The sequence below is a fragment of the Emydura macquarii genome, unplaced genomic scaffold, assembly GCF_026122565.2.
Source record: "Emydura macquarii macquarii isolate MOO-44397 ecotype Brisbane River unplaced genomic scaffold, CSIRO-AGI_Emac_v2 contig_1477, whole genome shotgun sequence".
Lineage (NCBI taxonomy): Eukaryota > Metazoa > Chordata > Testudines > Chelidae > Emydura > Emydura macquarii.
This window is the reverse complement of record NW_027131614.1, coordinates 13,261,787-13,282,418: the sequence shown is the minus strand read 5'-3', so window position 1 is coordinate 13,282,418 and position 20,632 is coordinate 13,261,787. Positions and strand designations below refer to the sequence as shown.

Genomic DNA, 20,632 nt, shown 5'->3' with positions numbered 1-20,632 from the left:
GAGCCTCGGGCGGGGCCGGGACTGGGACTGGGAGGTTAGGGCGGGGAAGGGGGCAGCGCTGGCCGGCTGCGTGCGTGTCTGGCGGGCGGGGGCTCCGGGAGGAGCTCCGCTGCTGACACGTCAGGGAAGAAGCATTTAACCCCGGCAGGCAGCGGGCTCCAGGAAAAAGGAAGAGAAAGTGGCGGAGGCTCGCTCAGCGCGGCGCGAGGCTCTGGGGTAGGTGCAGCCGCGGCGGCGGGGGAAGCCGGGCGGGGGCTTGTGTGATCCAGCCGCACGTGGCGCGTTGCAAGGCTGGACCTGTGGCTCTGGCCGCGGAACTGAAGCTTGCCGCTGGGACTCTGCTCGGCGCGGCACTAACTAACCTGCCGCCCGGGACGGGAGGTGCCGGGGTGGGGGGAGGGAAGCCGGGCCGGGCCGGGCCGGGCCGGGCCTTCCACACCCTGCTCGGGGTTCTTTGGCAGTGCTCAGAAATAATTAGGCTTTTAAAAAATCCTGCCTCCCTCTTCCGCAGGAAGCCCGAGCTGCTCGGATGCACAATAAATAATAACGCTCGCGTCTGGGTCAAGGAACTTGCTGAGCGTGCCTGGATATGGGGGGAAGTTGCCTCGGTTATTTAATCTTTGCAAAGAATATTGCGAGGAGGAAGTTGCCGGGGAGAAACGCCCTGTACAGCAGTGTGGTGTGTACCGTGGTCTGTCCCCAGCATTGGAAAGCAATGCTTGCGCTCAGCTTCCCATGTCTGGCTTTGGGTTATTTCGAGGAGTTGTAGTGACTGGTCAGATGAGCTTGTCTGCAGGTTCCTCGCGTGTCTGCGCCTGTTGAAGAAATAAGTTGATGGGTGAAGGGAGGGAACAAGGAGGAGAAAATCTCAGATATTTTTCCTCCGGAGTATAAACGTGAGGCTGTCCTGTTCTTATTCTTCAGTGCTATGGTTGTTTGCAAGCAACAGTTAATCTGATTCTTGACAGGGGCACAGCTTTAGGAAAAGTAGGTTTTGTTTTGTTACTTGCACTTTTATTAAAATTCTCTTGCAGCGTTTGTAGTCTAAAGGCTGCAGCACTTTGCTTAAGATAAATCAGTTAAAAGCTGATTGAAAGTGAAAGGAATGCAAAAAAGTAAACTATACAGTGAAAAGGAAAGTATGCTTCTAAAATTATTTCAGTTTTAATGAGGCAACTAAAGCATTTTTGTTTAATAACTTTTTTAAAACCAGACTGAGTCTCTTCAGGGCCTGATCCTGTTCTTATAGCCAGTGGGTGTTCTGGCACTGCCTTAAATATAAGATGATTGGTTCCCAGATGAAAGTCCGCCATCTGTGATATGGCATCTATAATTCATATAGTATGCTTAAAGGAAGAGACATGCATTTTAAAAGAAGACTGTCAACTTTAACAAAATTCAGTAACAGGAAAAAAAAATCTATTTTTTTTTTAAAACAGTTTGTCCTGAATTGTTAAATCCCTTAATGGTCTCTAGTAGGACAAGAAACTTAAAGGGAGCAAGGACACTGTCATCTTGGAGGTGGGGGAAGCCTAATTTCTTTGAAATGTACCTACTATTATTACAAAACCCACCTAAAGTTATACTAACTGAAAGAAGTTAATGAGCAGAAAATGGTCGCCATTTTTCTCTTCATTTACTCTGTGCATTTGACAGCACTTTGGCCCCAATCTTGTAATCAGATCCATGAAGGCAGAGTCTTGCAGGATCAAAGTGTGTGTATGGAAAGTTTCAGTTCCTCCTACTCTGCATACTCTGTTACCAAGGGAGAAACTGGAAGTATCTTTATAAAGGATCTGCTTACAAGATTGGGGCCAAAGTGCTGTCAAATGCTTAGAGTAAACAAAAAATGGAGACATTTTCTGCTTATTCTTTCAGTTAGTGTAATTTTAGATGGTTTTTGTTGTAATAATAGTAGGTACCTTTCAGAGAGTGTAAACTTTCCCCATCCCTCCCTCCCCCAGCTGACAGTGTCTTTTGCTCCCTTTACATTTCTTGGCCTACTATTTATGTACTTTAGTGGATCTTTGTCCCATATATCCAATGTTTAGCTTGGCTGGTTGGGAGGATTTTGGGGTGTGAATTGCAACTGTAGACAACTCCAGTGTTATGATTCCACTACATGATCCTAAATAAATACTGGTGCCTAGTGAAAGCAACAGACATTTGGGAGGTAGGGAGTGACTAAATTTAGGGCAATTGAAAGGGACTGACCAAGGATTTCCTCAAATCCATAAGAGAAGAGTGGGCCGCTACCTCGCTTTCATTACCTTCCCTCTCAAAGATACTAAGCAAGTTAATACAACTCGGGCTGTATTATCTTTCTTAGGTAACCACAGGGCTAGAGGGAGAAGTCTTTATATCTCTCTGGCTCTCTACAGCTCCTTTTTTTCCCCCATGAAGACCTTGGCTGCACCAGGTTGGGGAGGAGTGGAGACAAGACAGTACTACTGAGATGGCTAAGCCTCCCTTCTGTACAGAAGGGGAAATCCACATGCGGGGGATTCCTTTCTGTGCAGATGTGGTAGGGAATTATCGAAGATGAACATTGAGATTAACATTGTCTAGGGGTCAGATTGGGGAAATAGTGGGAGTGGTGATACTCTTCCAAACTCCATCCACAAAACAAGCCTCACTCACATGAGATGCTGCTCAGAGCAGATAGTGCAGCTATTCAAAATATAACCATGCACATTCTGGGGTACAATGGCTCAGCTCCCCCTCAGTGTGGTCTGAATATGCCCATGGGTCTTGCTGAGCTTCTCACGCTTGGCTTCCCCTCAATGAGGCTCCTACGACCCACTGCGCTTTTTGAGCTTGGCTCCCCTTTGATGGGCCTCAGGTGGCTGACTGGACTCTGCTAAGCTCCTTGGGTTTGACTCCTTGATTTGGGGGATATGGGGAAAAGTGGAGGTACTCTGCCAAGCCCATTCATTTGTGCTACCAGAATGACCTGTCACTCAGTAGACTGTGTGCCTCTTTGTAGTAAAATCCTCACTTTTCTTTCTTGCATGCTTTGAGCTGTGGACTAACTAATCCTTTAAATGTCAACACTGTTCTCATTGGGCATCTGAGTTGGCCCCCACTGAGATGAATGTGGCTGTTCACTCATTTCAATTTTTGCGAACAAAGGCAGACATCACTGTCTCGGTTACACTTAGTTCATGTTTTTGAGGCCTTCTCAGCAACTAGAACAGCTAGAGATTTAATTTTAAAAAATGAAAGCTTAGATTCTGGAGAATAAAGAGGACAGCATGAAAGAGGTGCTGGTAGGCTGTACCAGTTCATACTGGCTGAATCTGAGCCCTGATTATTTTCAGAATGTTGAAGAATGCGGTCAGTAATCAAAAGTAGTCTATTCCATACTTCAGGTTTTTCCTAAGGCATCTATCTGTCATTGTGGTATGCAAGTGCTATAGTTGGATGTATAGATAGTTTTCAAAGGAGTCTAAAGAAGTTAAGTGCCCAAATACTACTGAACTACTTTAGGTCCTGTGAAAATCCCAGTCTGTGTATGTATCTGGGTAAATCAGTTTGACAGTCCATTGGTGAAATCTGCTGCAAGTTATTTACTAGTAAGCCATATTTTAAGAGCTAGTTTATTTAAAGTATGAATGTGAACACTTTAAAATTACTGAATCTGTTCATTTTCAGCTTGTTTAAAGTCAAACTATAGGTGGGTGGATAATTTGAATATGATGGTATGTGTTAATTTCCACCATTATTTTAGTCAGTGACTCCTGGGTTTTAATATGCGGATTTTCTGTGACCTTGTAGGTAACTAGTGTAACTATCCAGGCCAACCTCCACAATTGGTCTGACCTGACAAAGAGGCTTTTACTAGCACAGGTTTAGCACAATGAAGTAAAGTATATTTAACTGAAAATATAAGGTATTGGTTTAAAAAAAAAAAAAAAGATGCATGGTGTCTCCTGTCTCCCTTAGGATCTAGGACTTAAGACATGAATAACTTGTCGTCTCTAATTTTAAGATTCCAAAGCAGACTAATTGCAGGTTCATGTTCAGAATTACTTTATAAGGGAACACCTCAAACCTTATTTTCTATTTATACTAGCTTTTAACATAGACCATGATCCTGCAATCTGATCCACATAGGTGGCCCTTTTTAGCATGACTTGTTGACACACAGTAATAGCTGCTCATTTAATGCTGGGGTGTAAATCTAGAGCGCTGTAGTGTGCCATGTATGTACTGTTCATATGGATCTTGTTACCTCACACTAGAGTTCAGTAGCACATATTGACATACTAACTGCAGTGTGTCAAAACACACTAGAAAACTTTTAGCGCACAGTAGCAAGGGACTGTGGCGTGTTGGAGTGCTGTAGATTTACACCCCAGTTTGTTGTGCACTGACTGCTCAGTTAGACATACTTGTGTGTGGGTGCATGAGTCTACCCACATGGATCAAATTGAAGGCCTGATACTGTAGTTTACATTTTCTTGGGGTCTGTTGCGTCCTTGATTTCTCCATGGAGCTCTGATGTCAACGGGAGCTCTGCATGTGAAATGATATCAAGTTACAGCTCATGGAGGGCAGAGCTCTAGTTAACAATTACTGGCCAAGATTTTCAAAAGTGATTAGTGATTCTGGGATGTCTTGATTTTTGGGTGCCCAATCTGAGATGCCGTTACAGGAGCCTGACTTTTCAAAGGGCAGAAGCTCAGCACTTTCTGAAAACCAAAAACAGAACATCCAAAAACTGGAGCACCCAAAATCATGAATAACTCTAAAAATCTTGACCACTGTGAATTTTGTTTATAGGCTAGTAGAACTGGTGCAGATGATCTAAACAAAGAACTTTTTGTTTACATATATGTAGGGTTACCTATCCTTAAATCTGAAAGTTATAGCACATAATGATTTTTTTTCAGTTAAAATGCAGGATGCTTGCTTATCTTGGTATGTGAAAATGGCCTGCAAAACAAAAACTCTTTATTCATCATAAAGTAGTAGTTAAGGGTTAAATAATATCTTAGTGCTTAATTTATTTTAAATAAGCTCCCTTCAGGTCCTCATTTTGCCTATGATATTTCATCACAAGAGACTGTAACCTGAGTAGTACCTCTCCCCATCTTTAGACTGTCTAAACCGATCATCCACTTCCCACCACTCCTGGGGAGCAAGAAAAGCTGCCACTCAGGTTACAACCTGAAAGTATTCATGTCCTCCAAACATGGTGACAAGATCCTCTAACAAAAAGGACACCTGATAGTCCTGATATTTTAAATATTTTTTAAAAAGCAGAGAAATCTTTTTTTAAAGGGGTGGGACAGGGAAGGTGAGGAGGAATTGGCGTTTATGTTCATTTGAATAAAGGAACATTAAAGGATAAAATTGTGCTCCATCTCCCCCATGTAGGAGTTCACCTTTGCAATTTCAGATAATCCAGCAGTACTATATGCCTGGCCAAACTGTAGTGGAAAATTGGCTGTTTCAAAAATTGCATAATTTCTGGGAATACTGCATTCCTCTCGGAAAAGTGAAAGGGATATCAGAATCTGGTTCTCTGGATATGATGGGCCACCGAGGCTACTGCAAGCCTCAGCTAAGAAGCAGGAGTGACCCATCTCTCGGCCCATGAGGCATTCTGCATGCCACAGTGTTGCAGTCCTCTCTCCCATTGTGTGTAATCCAGGGGTGTGCAGAGGTCTTCCGCAGGGTACATCAGCTCATTTAGATATTTGCCTAGTTTTACAACAGGGTACATGAAAAGCGCTAACAAAGTCAGTACAAACTAAAATTTCATACAGACAATGGCTTAATACTGCTCTATATACTATATCCGTGTTTCTCAACCTTGGGGTAAAAATGAGAAAGTAAGCAATTTTTCAGTAATGGTGTGCAGAGACACTTTTTTGCATTTTTATGTCTGATTTTTGTAAGCAAGTAGTTTTTAAGTGAGGTGAAACTCGGAGTACACAAGACAAATCAGCCTCCTTAAAGGGGCACAGTAGTCTAGAAAGGTTGAGAACCATTGGTATAATCAATTTCCATTCTGTTGTGTTCTTCATCTATCATTTATTGCTCTGAAACAGCTGAATAATAGTCATTATTTTTTAACTTGTATTAAATTATAACTGAAGAATGTGAGGTATAACAGAGGGGAGACAGCTTCATGTAGATAGGCATAATCAGGTAGCTACCAAGAGCGTAAAATCCTGTTGTTGGATTTTGGTTTTGCATACCAGGTTTTACATATGTTATGTAAATAAATATAAATGGCTTCCTACAGATTAAGTTCAGATTTTTCAGAAGTGTTCCCTAATTTTGTGTTCCCTTTGTGAGTACAAATTCAACATGAGTCAGGAAAGGCTAATGGTCAGCTGGGGGGGGCCCAAAATCAGCTCTGTCTTGTGATGCCTGAAGCAAGCCTTACAATTTGAGGGAGAAGTTTTAAAAAAAGGAGAATCAGTTCAGTTGCTGCCTGGCAGCCTGGCTAGGAGAGAGAAAAGACCTTGAGTTTCCCTTGTGGGGGGACAAGGCTGGCTGGCACCATGAACCAGGGAAAATCTATGCCTGTTGGTGCTTCCCTGGAAGGAGGGAAAAGGGTTTTTTTGTGTGTTCGTTCGTTCGTTCATTCATTCATTCATTCATTCATTCATTTTTGGTTTGGGCTTTGGGTACCCTGTAAGGCGTTGAACTTCTATGTGATCTAGCCAGAGGACTGAGTCACCTCAACCCAGAAGGTGTTGGAGGCTGTGCGGATCAGCTGAAAGGCCCAGAGGGAAACCGAGGAAGAGCCACTGCTTCACTACTGAGCCACTTTATTTTTGGGTGACCAACTGGTGTCCTCCTGCCTCCCTCTCTCCCCCTGCTCCCCAATTTGCTATCAATAGCTGATCTGCATCCTTAGTATCTCTAAAAATTAGGCACCGGTGTCAGGTGGGCAAACAAAAATTGTGAACACTTCTGAAAACTTGGCTGTAAACAGCAAAGGAGCCTCATAAGCACTGTTTATATCCCAGACTTTGTAGTAGTAATGCACTGAAATGTGCTTCTGGATTCAGAGAGGTGAATGGTCTAATGAATAACAGCTGTTTGGGCCTAAGACCTCATCCTTTTGATCCCCTCATGCCTTGTTTTCATTCTCTTCAAGCATAGGCACCTTGAACATACGTATCTGTCCTAATGCAGTCTTAGTCTGCAGTAGCCAGACAGAGCAACAGTTGTATTCAGAGACTGTTGTTAGTGCTTCAAATGTAGTCTGTTTAGCTTCTTGGTATTACACATGTAGGGTTCTGGGATCATAATCAAGCCCTTAATTATTTTATTCTCTTTAGTAAATTAGGGACTGAACTTCCAGAAAATGAATGCTGTTACATAAACAGCCTCTGGAGCTTCCATTTTATGGTCTGTGTTTTGTCTTAGATTTTTTTTTCCCTCTCTCAACATTAGCTACCAAACATCTATATAACTGCTGTACTGGGTTTACAGATGGGATTTAAAATTTATATTGCTTTCACAAGGTCAGATTAAAGCACAGAAGTTTGTATCACTACCAAAACTACTTCTCAGGACAAAATGAGAGTGGTTCAGAAGAAAAAACTAAATGACAAAAAATAGCAGGGCAGCTGAATGCCTGAAGATCAGTAAAGCAAACCTGTAAGGAGCTTGTTTTTCTACCATTTTGGTTGAAAAGTAGTAATTGTATAGTTGAATATAAATAAGGAAAGGGACTGAAGTTTAAAAGAAGAGGTAGCAAAAGAAAGAGAAGCACTTGAGAGAAATGTTTCCATTTGAGCATCTCATGTATAAATTATGTGGGTTTTCTTTAATAAACTTAAATAACTAGGTGGTACCATTTTATGGCAGGTGGGGTAAAGGTGCTTTAAGAAATAAGGCACAGAGATTAAGTGGTTTGCCCGAAGCCACATAGTGAGATACTGGCACTCTATAATCAAAGTTGATTCTCCTGACTCCCTTTGTTAATGCTAACTACTAAATAGTGCAGTCTCACTAAAACACCATCGATTTCTTTAAAAATCGTTAATCTAATTTACTTTCACTGGCTGGATTGTTTTTGCATTTTACTCCCCTGTGAGTAGTTAAATTAAAACCACAAAGTGAAACTGACCAGACTAATTCAACACTACCATGTGACTTGGGTTCTCAGGACACCAGGGAGATGTTTGAACATTTAATATTAAAAGTTTAAATTTCAATGTACAAAAACAATTCATGAAAACACTTCTTAACATACTGGGTTTTACAGAACCTAGACTTGGGCCTAAATGACTTCCTCCTGCAGTTCTTCTATGTTCAGAGTTTCCAATGAAAACTGATGGGACCTCTATGCACAAGAGACTGCAAAATCAGATGGTGATAATGGCATGTATTGCCACAACAATACTTGCAATAGTAATGAAGAAAATGGTAAATTACATTGGCTAATTAATCAGTGTACAGATGCCTTGTATAAAGGCTTTATGTGTCGAAAGCAAACTGTATTCTAGCTATAGTGATATCCTACATCTCATAAGTGTTTATACCAGCTATGTAGAAGAAAAATTAAGGTAGATTAATTTTTTTTTTCCGGCGGGCGGGAGGTTGTTCTCATGTTAACTGGTATGCTGTGTGCTGGATGAATAGGATTCTTTATAGAATTATCTAAAGACAGGCATTGATTTATTTGAAAACAAAGAGTTCTTTAGAGCAAAGTTTAGGCTGGCATTGCCATGAATCCTAGAATTATTCTACATTTAAATGAGAGAACAGTGATGTACTTGTACTTACTTTTAGTGCTGCAGAGAACTGTTCACCAGAGAGAGATTTCAAGCTCTAGTGGGCAAGTCTCTCTAAATTCGCTTGCAAAAAGTTTCCAAGTCTACTCTTCTCACAATAGGTAGGTAATGAAAAGCAAGCCTGGAAGATGCTATAAATTGTACTAACCTATGCTAGAAATTGCCAAGCTGTTAGGGATTTGCAAGTTGATCCCTGCAATTTGTGATTAAGTACAGAAGCCAAGAGAACACTTTCTCAGCTAAAACCATAACTACAGCATTCAGACTATGAGCTTATATTCAGTGTTGTTCTAGGGTGTCTAAGGTGCTATATGGAGGGGGTGAGCAATATCTTAGTGTGTGAGTATGTGAAATATAACATTTAGAAACATTATCTATATATTTGATATCTACGGTAATTTAAGAGCCCCACAATAGCTTTGTTTTTTACTAAAATCTGAGGCTAGACAAAAAAGGAGTGAACTTGAGCTCTCCTAAGTCCTTAAAACGCACTCTGTGTGATTGCTATTTGAATGCTAGGTTACATGCAAAACTTTAGACACACAACTACTATGCTGAATATAAATGTAAAGGCTTGATATAAACTATAAAAGCCAGATAGAATCATTATCCTTGAAATCAAGTTGACCCGTTGTTCTTGACTATAGCCATTTAGATATTTCAGCTCATATTATGTAAAATACTCTGAGGCCTCTAGACAGAAGACCTCATGAGCTACACTACATAAGGGGAGCTGAAGGGAACTGCCTAATCTGGATTTTTGGTATGTGTCAGAATAGGAGCAAAATTTATGGGGTGAGGAGTCTTTGGTTTTTTTGTTTTGTTTGCATACACAGTGTGTTTATAGTAAACAATCTTTCTGACTCTTTTTAAAGTTCCAGATTAAAAGAAAACAAAATATGTAACAATGTTATTTTAAACAATTTTATTTAAAACAAATGTCGCTGTTGTATGATGGTTGTGTGTCATGATAGTTTGTTGTGGATGCATATATTAAGGACCTCTTTAAAAACCCATACATTATCTGATAGGCCTAAGAGATAGTTTACACAAAAGGCTGCTAATTGGAAATGTCAATATGTAGACTAACAAGGTCAATGTCTAGTGCACGGTACATTTCAGAGGTTGGTTCTAGTTGCTGATCCACTCATGCATAGCAACATCTATTCTGACAAGGTAGCAGTGTTTCTCCACATAATATTGTAGCTTACCCAGCCTGCTTTGGGTCCTCCTTCCCTTCCCACATGGATCTCGCTACTAGGCCCAGAATTGATCTGGAGCAGTTGTAGCAGCCTTTGGCTCTCCAGAAGTTCTATCAAGAGCCACGCAAGAGCCTTAGACACTTTTCTCCCACCCTCACTTCAGGTTCTACAGGATGTATGTCATCAGAACTCCCTAACGAGAACTTTGTAAGCTGGCTGGCAATACTTCCACCAGGTGTCATGTGCTCTTTATGAACATTTTTTATTTTTCATCTCCCTCTACCTTCCCGCCCACCTGCTTGGCCTCTCCCACTGCCTTCACGCCCACATACTTTTCTACCACACCACCACCTCTGTCCTCTATTGCCTACTCCTTGTCTGCCACCACCATCGTCATTCTAAATGGAAAATAAAATTGCCATCAACTGTAACTTTACCTATAACCATTTAATAAAAAACAAGCCTCCTGCACCTTCCAGATGTGTATATGGCCTAATAAAGCTGCTCCATGGGTTCCCCTTATCCTACCCCTTCTTTATATACCCCTTGTTGTGTTTTGTCTAAGTTTTAAGTTAACCCTTCATGACAGGGCCCACATCTTTGTGAGGCACTGAGTGTGTTTCTAGGCAAATAATAATGCATCATTCCTCAAAATGCTGTGCTAGTTCCTGATGTGCCAACTTGGACTGCCTGTCGGCACCTGCGCTCGCCACTGTTGCTAGTACTAGTAGATCTGCCACGGTGGGAGATTAATCCAAAAAAAAACCCGTGTAGACACATACTTAATATTGTAGGCATATCCCCTGTAGTACTTGTGCTATGTCTTACGACAAGTTGATGTAATTGCTAACAACCATAGATAGACATGAGTTAAAGGTTGGGTACAGCCTTCAGCCTTTTCCAAAGTCACAGTGTCTGAGCTCTGGGGTTTTGGTTCAGACCTAGCTCCAATACTCGTGGCTGCATAAAAAGGCAAAAGATTTACAAAAGCACTTTATTAGAATCAACTGTTCTTTGGTTTAGGTGACCTTAGCAATTAACTTAAGTACTTTACACTGCTCCTGTTCAAAAGAGAACACTGTGCTGCATTCCAATCCCAAAATCAAACTGGCCTCTTGTAAATTCAGCCTGAAGGAAGGTGATGACACTAAAATTGTTGTTTGAATCCAAAATGAGTCAAGCAAACACTGAGGATTTTTTCATTCTTTCAGCTTGGAAAGTCAGGTTGGTTTTTTGTTCCACGTTCCCCTTTGAATGTAAGCTGTAACAAATGCCACCTTCCTAAAAGGGGACTGGTTTTCTTGAGTTGAATCCAATAAACTGGAATTGAAAAAATTCATAATGAAATGGTAAACTTCCAAAGTTTCTTCCACCAAAAACTTCCACACTGACTATCTTTCTAAATATTTAGTCATAAAATGTTTTAAGGCAATTCCCCCATTTAAAACAAATGACCAAAAAAAGTACTGAAGTAGTACCATAATGTCCATGTTTTGTTTATATGGTAGAATCTAGCAATCCAATCAAGGATCAGGGCCTTCTTTAGCAGCAGCATTAATAGTAAAAGTAATAAAGAGGATCATCCCTGCGCCAGGAAGCTCTCAATCTACTTGAAAGGCAGGGTGCAGCACGTGGACAAAACAAACTGGGTGCAAGTGAGTTGGGAAGATGAGGTAACAATAAAACAAAATATAGCAGAAGTCATGTTACTGCACTTCTATGTATAATTTGAGTTGATCTTATTATTTGGGGGCGGGGGAGAGAGGAATGTGGGTGCAAAGATGAGAAAACTGTTTATCTAAGGTTGCAGGTACTTCATGTCCACCTGACTTGTACGAGGCTGATTTAAAAAATGTTTGATATATAAATAGGTGCACATTCACTGTCAACCAAGCAGGCTGGATCTAAGCCTGTATCTACACTACAAGCGAAGGGTGTGATTACCCTGCTCACATAACGTATGCTTGGTGCTAGCTCTCTTTGAGCTAGCATGATATAAATAGCAGCATAGCCACAGTAGGTAGCATGAGTGGTGACAGTGCAGGCACAGCTTAGCTAGGCTAAGTAGGCTTTGTAGCCATTGATTTTAGGCAGGTTTGCTGCTGCTGCTACCCATGCTGTCATGGCTGCACTGCTGTTTTATACTTGTGCTAGCTCGATAAGAGCTAGCTTGAGTGTGTGTGCAAGCTGAAGAATCACTGCCCTCGCTCATACTGTAGATGATATAGAATAAATTTGGTGACCATGCAGGCACACCTGCTGTGATATCACCCGTCATCCATACATCAACTGTGGTTCTTTTGTTTGTTGCACTTCTAGTCTTGCTCTTCCATATGAGAGTAGGATAGCCAAAAATGATGAGGCGTCACTACAGGGGGTTAGCACTGTGGTGCTTTTAAATGGAAATGGCAGGCTTGGTTCCTTGCTTGGAACAAAATACTTGGTTTTTGCTTACTTTAAACTTTTGATTGGTGTGTGAGGGCAAAGTCTTACCTTTATTTAAGTGGGTCTGTGATTATAGCATTGGACTAGGACTGGGTGATGTTGGATCCATTCCCAGCTATGCTGCAAACTACCTGTGTGGCTTGATTTAAATCACTTAGGCTATATCTACAAGTGTTACAGCAGCACAGCTACAGCTCTGCAGCTGTGCTGCTATAGTGTCATAGAGATGACATTTCCTACAATCACAGAAGGGTTTTTTCCATTGCTGTAGTTAATCCACCTCTCCAAGAAACAGTAGCTAGGTCAACAGAACTAGAAATGGGGGGATTTGATTGGCTTAATTACATGACTCAGGTGTGAATTTTTCAAAACATTGAGCAAGGTCACTAGGTCAATCTAAATTTTACATGTAGACCAGCCCTTAGTCTCTCTGTGCTTCACTTCCCTAATTTGTAAAAGGAGGATGATACTCTGTTTGTTTGTCTGATTTGTCTATCTAAATTGATTGCATTTTAAGGCAGGAATTCTCTTGCTATGTTTCCGTAAGTACCTAGCAGGGGGGGCTCTGATCTTAGTTGGGGTCTGTCGGAGCTACTATAATACAAATTAATAACTCTTCTTCTGTCCTGACTTTCTAACACACTATTCCACTGCTGAAGCACAAGAAATTGCTATTTAAGCTTTGAGTACTTTTTTCCTGCTTCACCAATTACTCCTAATTCTCTTCAACAGAGTAAAATTAGACCTTGTTTCATTCACTAGCCATAATTCCCCCAAGCATATAATAGCCAGTTATCCTTCTGAAATGTGACTGGTTCTACATCTGTATTCTCCACCAGGATGCTTATTAAATGTGAAGCAGGTGCCATTGATGCATCCAGAAAGATCAGTTTTGCCATTGAACATCACAAGTTTAGCAGGATATAGGATTGCTGTTTCTGCATTCTCTTCAGTAAATGACTGTTTGCCTTCTCGAGTTCAAGTCTGGGCTGATTAAGATTCTACAGTTCTATTTGAAATCTTTCCTAGAAGCTGCAAAATTTCTTTTGCTCTCAATTACTCATTACTTTCATCCCCTCTTTGTAGACTGAGGCCTTTTGCTATAATAAGGATTCTTTAAAAAGGGGCTTTCTTTGTGCTGTACAGGATCCAGGTTTTCCTATGAATCAGAAATGTTTCTGATTATGGGATCTCTTCCCTTCCTCCCCCTGTAGAAATACAACCCCCCAACACACACACACCAAAAACTTCATTCCTCACACAAAGTGTGGATCAGTAACCATTTTACAGCAACTTGTATATTCATCTCTAAAATGAGCCATCAACTTTGCTGAATGGGCCTCATCTGTGTCCAAGATTATTACATTGTTCTGTAGATACTGTGTTAACCATTACTTTCATAGTTAAGTTCAGCACCCTAGTTGGTCCCATCAGCACTTTTGAGATCAAATTTGAAGTTAAATATGACTTCATTTGATTTCAACACGTTGAACAGGAGCCCTCATGAACACAGATCAGTTGATGTAGTGTTGGTCTGGTCATTATAGCTCAGACTCCTATCCTGCTTTTTAATAGGCATCTCTGTAGGATAATGGAATGATACTAGTCGTTGCATGGTCAAGGTTGCAGCTGAGTTAGTTACATGCCTGAGGTGTTTTTATTTTATTTATTTATTTTTTTTAAGTGAACTGCCTCCAAAAGCCACACATTTAATTTTAAATTTGACAAGTATACCATTGAAGTCTAATAATTATACTGCAAACGTCACACTAAAAAGCTTATCCTCAGGCAATCTGCTTTTTTGTAGCAAAGGTGCAGAGTAGGGCATGAATCAACAGGAAAAACAGGTGAGAAAATTCTTACAGAATTGTTTAGGGAAAATTGAGTCAAGTGGTGGTGGTTGGTGGTTTTTTTTTCTTGTTTGTTAAGGTATCTATTCCTTTCCTTCTGTTTACTTTTCTTAATGTTCTTTTTAATTTCATAAAGTATAAGGATTGTCTTTCACAGCTCCTAGCAAGTGTCCCTTCTTGGCCACCTACTAAAACTGCTGTGAGGGGAATCCAAGCTTCTCTGCTCTGAATCCCTTGGGGTGTGTTAAGCTTTGGACCCTGGATGGAGTCCAGCCACTGCCCCAATCTCAGGTTCCCTATATACACTCTCAGGACATAGACCACTTGTCTGGCACCTTCCTCTGAGTGCTAGAGCCCCCAGTCCAGCTGCCTAGCCCCTCTGGGCACAGCACTGACCCTTCAGACTCCCCAATACTTAAACACATCCCTCTCCCAGAACTCCACCCAGAAGATGTGACACTTCTGGCTTACATTTTAATTCTCCCAGGATCATACAGTGGTTGTGAAGCAATCAGCATGCATATACTTTGTACAGTTTAACATCGTTATGCTCGTTTATCCTGTATCATATACAGCAGAGTACTGATCATACAAAACCATAAAACATACTAAACACCATGTCTCTCACTAGCTCACCTTTCGCTTGGGAGACCGGTAAGGTTGCCAGTTTTTGTTGGAGGTATTCCTGGAGTTTCATCACATGACAATCTTTAATTAAAGATTAATCTTTAATTCCTTGAGATGCCAGGATAATCCTGGAGGGTTGGCAACCCTAGGGACCACCTGTGTTCCAGCAGGTAGGCAGTCAGGGTCCTCTGCCTATCCTGGCCCTGCAGCAGCCTCCCTCATCTTAGTCAGAAACAAAATGGCTCTCCTCCCAGTCTTCTCTGCCCCCCCCCGGTCCTTTTATAGATTCCTGCTGGGGTCGCCTGCTTCTTTTGTTCTTCTCTTGGTAACTTTCCATTACTCTCAAACCCTCCTCCTTTCAGACAAGAGGATGAAATGTCTTCTCCCAGCTACAGCAAACCCATTGTCCCAAGGTGTTTTATTTTGAATGAGAGAGACCAGGTAGGTGAGGGGTAATATCTTTCATTGGACCAACTTCTGTTGGTGGAAGATACAAGCTTATTGTTGAGTGCAGGTTGCTCATCATCGTCTCTGACCTGGCAAAGATGTAACACTATCCTCCCAACTCTTGGTGGATCCATATCGGCTTTCCCTGGCAGTAATTTCATGAATCAATTTAATAAAATCATCCACAGTTCAGAAGTGGTAAAGACAAGACCAACCTCCAAACTGTCATACTGTCTTGCTGTATGTGAGCACTATGGATCATTCCAAGCACCTCTTTATTTCTCAGTACTTAAGCAGTTGTTGTCCCAAAGTTAAAGGAACCATTCTTGTAAGAGCAAAAAGGAAGTGTTTGTACTTTCTGACTATAAACTTTTTATAGTTTTAAAAATTCCTGTACACCAACCCAGGTTAGAAGAGGTGCTATGCGTAAATGACTCCTCTTAACCTGGAGGAAGCTGGTTGTTTCTCCGGAGGGTTAATACACAAGAATTGATTGTTTGGAAAAGAATGGTAAGGGATAGGTGTGAGGGGGGAGAGAAGGGTATTGTGTGGGGGGAGGGGGGTTAAGAAGGGGGAAGGAACAGAGGGTATGTCTTCACTATAAACACTACAGCTATGCCATTGTGTAGACACTTACTACAGTGATGGAAAGGCTAGGAGAACGTTGTCTGTGTCTTATTTAATTTTACCATTGAAATGACTAACGTTCTGACATGGCTATTTCATAGGATCTTGTAGAGGTTTTTTTTTATATGCATCAAATGTCTTCGATTGGTAGTTGGTTGCTTTAGCAATCTGGGGTAATTAATTCCATTACTGGGAAAAGATAGCACTTCAGTAGTCCCACCTTACTAGAATTTGAACCCTCAGCAGTTTAAATGTGAAACATATACCCTCTCCATTAGGTTACACAGTCTTTGGTTAATAACCTATATTTCTCTGGACATTCCACAAGCCACTGGAGAGCTCCCATATTGTCCAATTAATGTAATAAGGATATATTAATAAAACACAAAATATGGCTAGTTCAGTTTCTCAGCTCATAAGAGCTAAAGTACAATATGCAAAATTCATGAAAAACAGATGTACTGTTTTGCTTTTCAAACAAAAATGTTTAATTGTTTTCATAAAATGCTGAGGATGTTTGGATTGTAAATTTTGAAGAGTGATCAATTTGATCCAGACTAAAAGATTGCCTTGAAGTTATGAAGCATTGAAATTGTTTGTGTAAAAACACAAGAACAATTGCTCTATCACACACACAAATTGCTTTAATCTGTACCTATTTGTTGAAGAAAATTCTAGCTGGAATATAGGAAAATTCTTGTTCTCACTACTTATTGAAGGAAAACTGAATAGCTTGTCTGATTTGCATGCAGCGGGATCTTGAGATGAACCAGGGATTTGCAAAATTGACTTGACTATTGACTGTAGGAGGGTATAATAATGTTAAATGATTTTGCTAAAAGAAAAAATCTATTCAGCTTAAGTCTCTCTCTCAAATTATTTGTATGCATTTACACCAAAACTAAAAGTAGCTGAGAGAGACGTTTTGTGATACAATATTTGGAAGCAGGACAAGTGGTGTTGACTAGAAAAAAAAATATTCCTATCCCTTTTTTTTTTAAAGTATGCTAGCACTCCTTCGCTTCTGAAATTGTATGTCAATTATGAAACACAAACATGTCTGTCAAAACATTAACACACACATCCACATGTACAGTATGTTTCTTTGTGTCCCACTTGCTGAAAATTTCATAAGAAAGCACCGGACAACAAAATGGTAGTTATTTTGCTCATAGTAGTGTTTAACTATTGAGTTATCACTTTGTAGAATATGGAATATATATATAATGCTAAATAATATATATAATGCTAAAGGGAACATTCTAACTTTTTATATTAAGAAATAAAAATACAACTATGTAACAAAAGGAAAATAGCGATATGTTAAAACCAAGTTCAGTTTTCTTGGTTTTTCTATGATCACCAAGGATCTTTTGATAAGGCTGTATTTTAATCTTAGTATATGCTCTTAATACAATGGGGAATGCCTGTCATCTCCGTCAGATCTCATTTCTTTCCTTTATCCCCTCCTGTTCTCAAAGGTCCTGCATCATATCTGTCTCCTTTTTCGTTTAGGAGGATTGTATGGGGAGTATCTTTAAAATCTGTCTCTGAAGTTCCTTAAAACGTAGTTATGATGGTCACCATGTTGGCCAACACTAGTGGTTGAACCAGGACCTTCCAGAGTTAAATGCACGAGTCTCTATAACTTGAGTTAAAGAGCCAGACTCTGAAACTGAGAGGTAGTACATTTACATCTTCCATGGACTGGACACAGAGGATAACTTGCACTGACCATTAGATTACATAAGTATGGTGGGTAAAGTGCCTATAATATAAAATATAAAAATGGTATCGTCTTAATCAAAAGATCTGCTCCTCGCTGCCCAGTGTCTTCAGAGACATAGTTGTTTGCTTTAGTGATGGATTTTTTTTTTAAAATCACTGCTGTTTACTCCCATTAGGTATATGGATTCTGCAGAGCTATAGGAGAACGATCTGGATTCTTTTCTGGCTTCGACTGTTTAGCCAAATTGTTAATGGAGTTACGATTACACATGTGTTTGCTGCTGGCGAGACCAGAACATAGTGTGACTATCTCACACTGAGTTTGCAAGCTGAATTTGCAGATGTGATAGCTTGGGGGGAAAAAGGGTTTTTGTAATGGAGCGAATTTGATATTAAGATAATTGATAAACTTGGGACTTTGCAGTTCCTTTCTTTTGGTAGAGCCATGCTTTAACTGGCCACCACAAAATAATTCCTTCTCTCGAGGGGCTAAGCATGCTGCTACCACACGCCAAGACTCTACTAGTCCAGAGAAAGAAGAAACCTGGACTGATAAGCAGATCCACATCTCTGACCCTGTAAACCCTGTAAGTACTGCCAGTAGACACCAGTGCACCATAGATTTGTTTATAGGTACAGCATCTATGCAAATGATGCACAATAAAGTCTGTTAGTTTACTTCAAAAATATACACAAAGGGTTGGGTTTTTTTCCTAAGGGAGTGGAGAACCACACATTTCCTCTGCACTGAGGCCTGGTAGGCATTTTGGGGTGGGCTCTCCCTCCATAATGTAAAACAGCAATGTGAAAGGGTATAGGTTTATCCAGTCCAGATTTGCAGTTCTGTTAAAACGACAATACAGCTGAGATCTTGGGAGCAGAGTTCATAACGTTCTGAGCAGAAGTTGAAATATTTACCTTAAGAGCAAAGTCTAATTGAACAAGCTCTGTCATATATATATGTTTAATCTGAGTAGACCTAGCTGTGTTCTGCCCTGCTCAGATCTTCAAACTGAGTTAAAGTGTGTTTATGAAATGAATACTAAGGAGAGAGAGTCTTTCAGTTATGAGAATGAATAGCAGATCATATTCCAAAGTCAAGATAATACACTGGCATAGCAGCACTTTTCTGTTTGTTGGTTTCAATTTTCAATTTCAAATTTCAAGGGATTAATAAAGTAATAATTACTACAGCATATGTGTGTTCACTGGGCTAATATAAATGAGGGGCCACAGCTCCACTGAGATCTCCACTCATTTGCATCAATAGTGGCAAAAAAAAGACCACTCTGTCCAGAAGTAAATTAGCACTGTCTTGTACCTGTGTAGTGAAGCAGGCCCAGTGTATGGTACAAAATTTTTGTTTTGTATAACTTATCATTCAATTACATTTTATTTTATGGCTAAAATAAATCTGATTTTTGTTTTGCAATGTGTATACCCACCATGTGTCCATCTATGTAGAGCCTATAAAAGGTGTTTTAGCACTTTATAAAATGCATTGGGCCTGATTATCTTCTGCCTGAAACCCTGTGTGGTACTTTTATACCTGAGCAAAGAAGGTATAAGATGCTACCAACAATGCACATGGGTGGAGACTTTGACGTTCAGATTACATGGGTGTAAATGAATATGTAAGGTGCAAGGCAGGGAAGAACTGGGCTCATTGTTTCTAATGCCCATATATAACCAAATGACCCTATGCCGTTGCAGTGATGATGAAAATGGGAGGATGCACTGAAAGACTGGTTATTGACCAGCAATGAGCTTTGTGAAACACTGCTTCTATTATCTTGTCTCAGCATTCACTGTAAACACCTTGTTTTAACAGATCATATTGGAACCTAATCTTAACACTTTTTTTTATTCATAGAAACTAGACGAGAGAGAGAGAGAGAGATTTTTAGGGTACTGTTTAAAGGTCGATAATTGCACTAAAACAGGTTTTTAAGTGAGGAAATACATTGAGATGCATATGTTTAAATGCAAAATATGACGGTCAATAGTGAGATATTGCACAATCTGGGATATTTTTGTCTTTGTCACATAGTACTTATGGATATGAATTTTTGGCACTAACTGCATATATCAAACTACTGGAAAGTTCCTCAATTATAACATGTGAGGTATGCAAAAGCTATAATAGCTTCCCTAAATGAGTGTACAAAAATGTACTGAGATTATGCATAAATATTGCAAAATCAAGGAACTAGAACAATTACATTACAAGAAATGGAAGCCACATAAACTACTGTTCTTGTTTAACTTTTTAATGTATGAAAATCAAGACCTATTTAATGCTTTTGATAGCAAATTGTTTTCTTCTCTCTAGCTCTTTTTCAAATGTTATTAATTTTGAATAAAATAGCCAATTTACTATTACGCCATTTGAAAGAACTGTAACCATTTAGGAAACCGTCTTCTCAGCTTTCTCTAGTCCAGAATTAAGGTAATCAGGTACATCTGCTATATTTTGTGCATGTAATCACAAACTTACATTTTACTTCAGTTTTCTAGGGTTTTCCTGTGCTCACACCATTGTTTCCATGTGCCTGTCTCTACATAGTATGACTCTTCGTATGCATGGATATATAAACAGATAGTTACAGATTTTATAATCTTTCTCCTGAAAAGGTCATTGCCTGTAACTCTTATTGGGAAAGCTGCCTCTATGAAAGAAGTAGTGTATGAAGTACAATCACCTGACCTTGTAAGAGAACAGTTTGAAATATAGTGATCACTCCATTTTAGGATATAAAAGTTCTGTGGGGAAAAAACAGTGTTCGATGTATGAAAGGCATATTAGTGAGAGGACGGCTGAGTCCTAGTCAGCACATCTATTTTTAGGTGGTGACTGAGTGCTCTGGAGGCTGGATTAGGGTGGGATTGGCCGACAAGTGGTAAATTTACCCATTCTTGGGGAGGAGAGGTTTAAAGATCT

The 20,632-nt window shown here is 40.1% G+C and overlaps 1 protein-coding gene across 7 annotated transcripts in view; it reads left to right on the top strand.

Annotated features, from left to right (window-relative positions):
- The window catches only part of SGK3 (serum/glucocorticoid regulated kinase family member 3), a 74,163-nt gene that overhangs the window by 365 nt on the left and 53,166 nt on the right, over positions 1-20,632 (top strand). For 3 of the 7 annotated variants that reach the window (XM_067553660.1, XM_067553667.1, XM_067553666.1), the window contains exon 1: positions 66-216. The exons of 2 other annotated variants lie outside the window; for them this stretch is intronic. The gene's annotated coding sequence lies outside the window, so the exon portion shown is untranslated. Of the gene's footprint in view, positions 1-65; positions 217-20,632 lie in introns of those variants that run through there. 2 more of the 7 variants (XM_067553668.1, XM_067553664.1) reach the window with 2 other exon arrangements.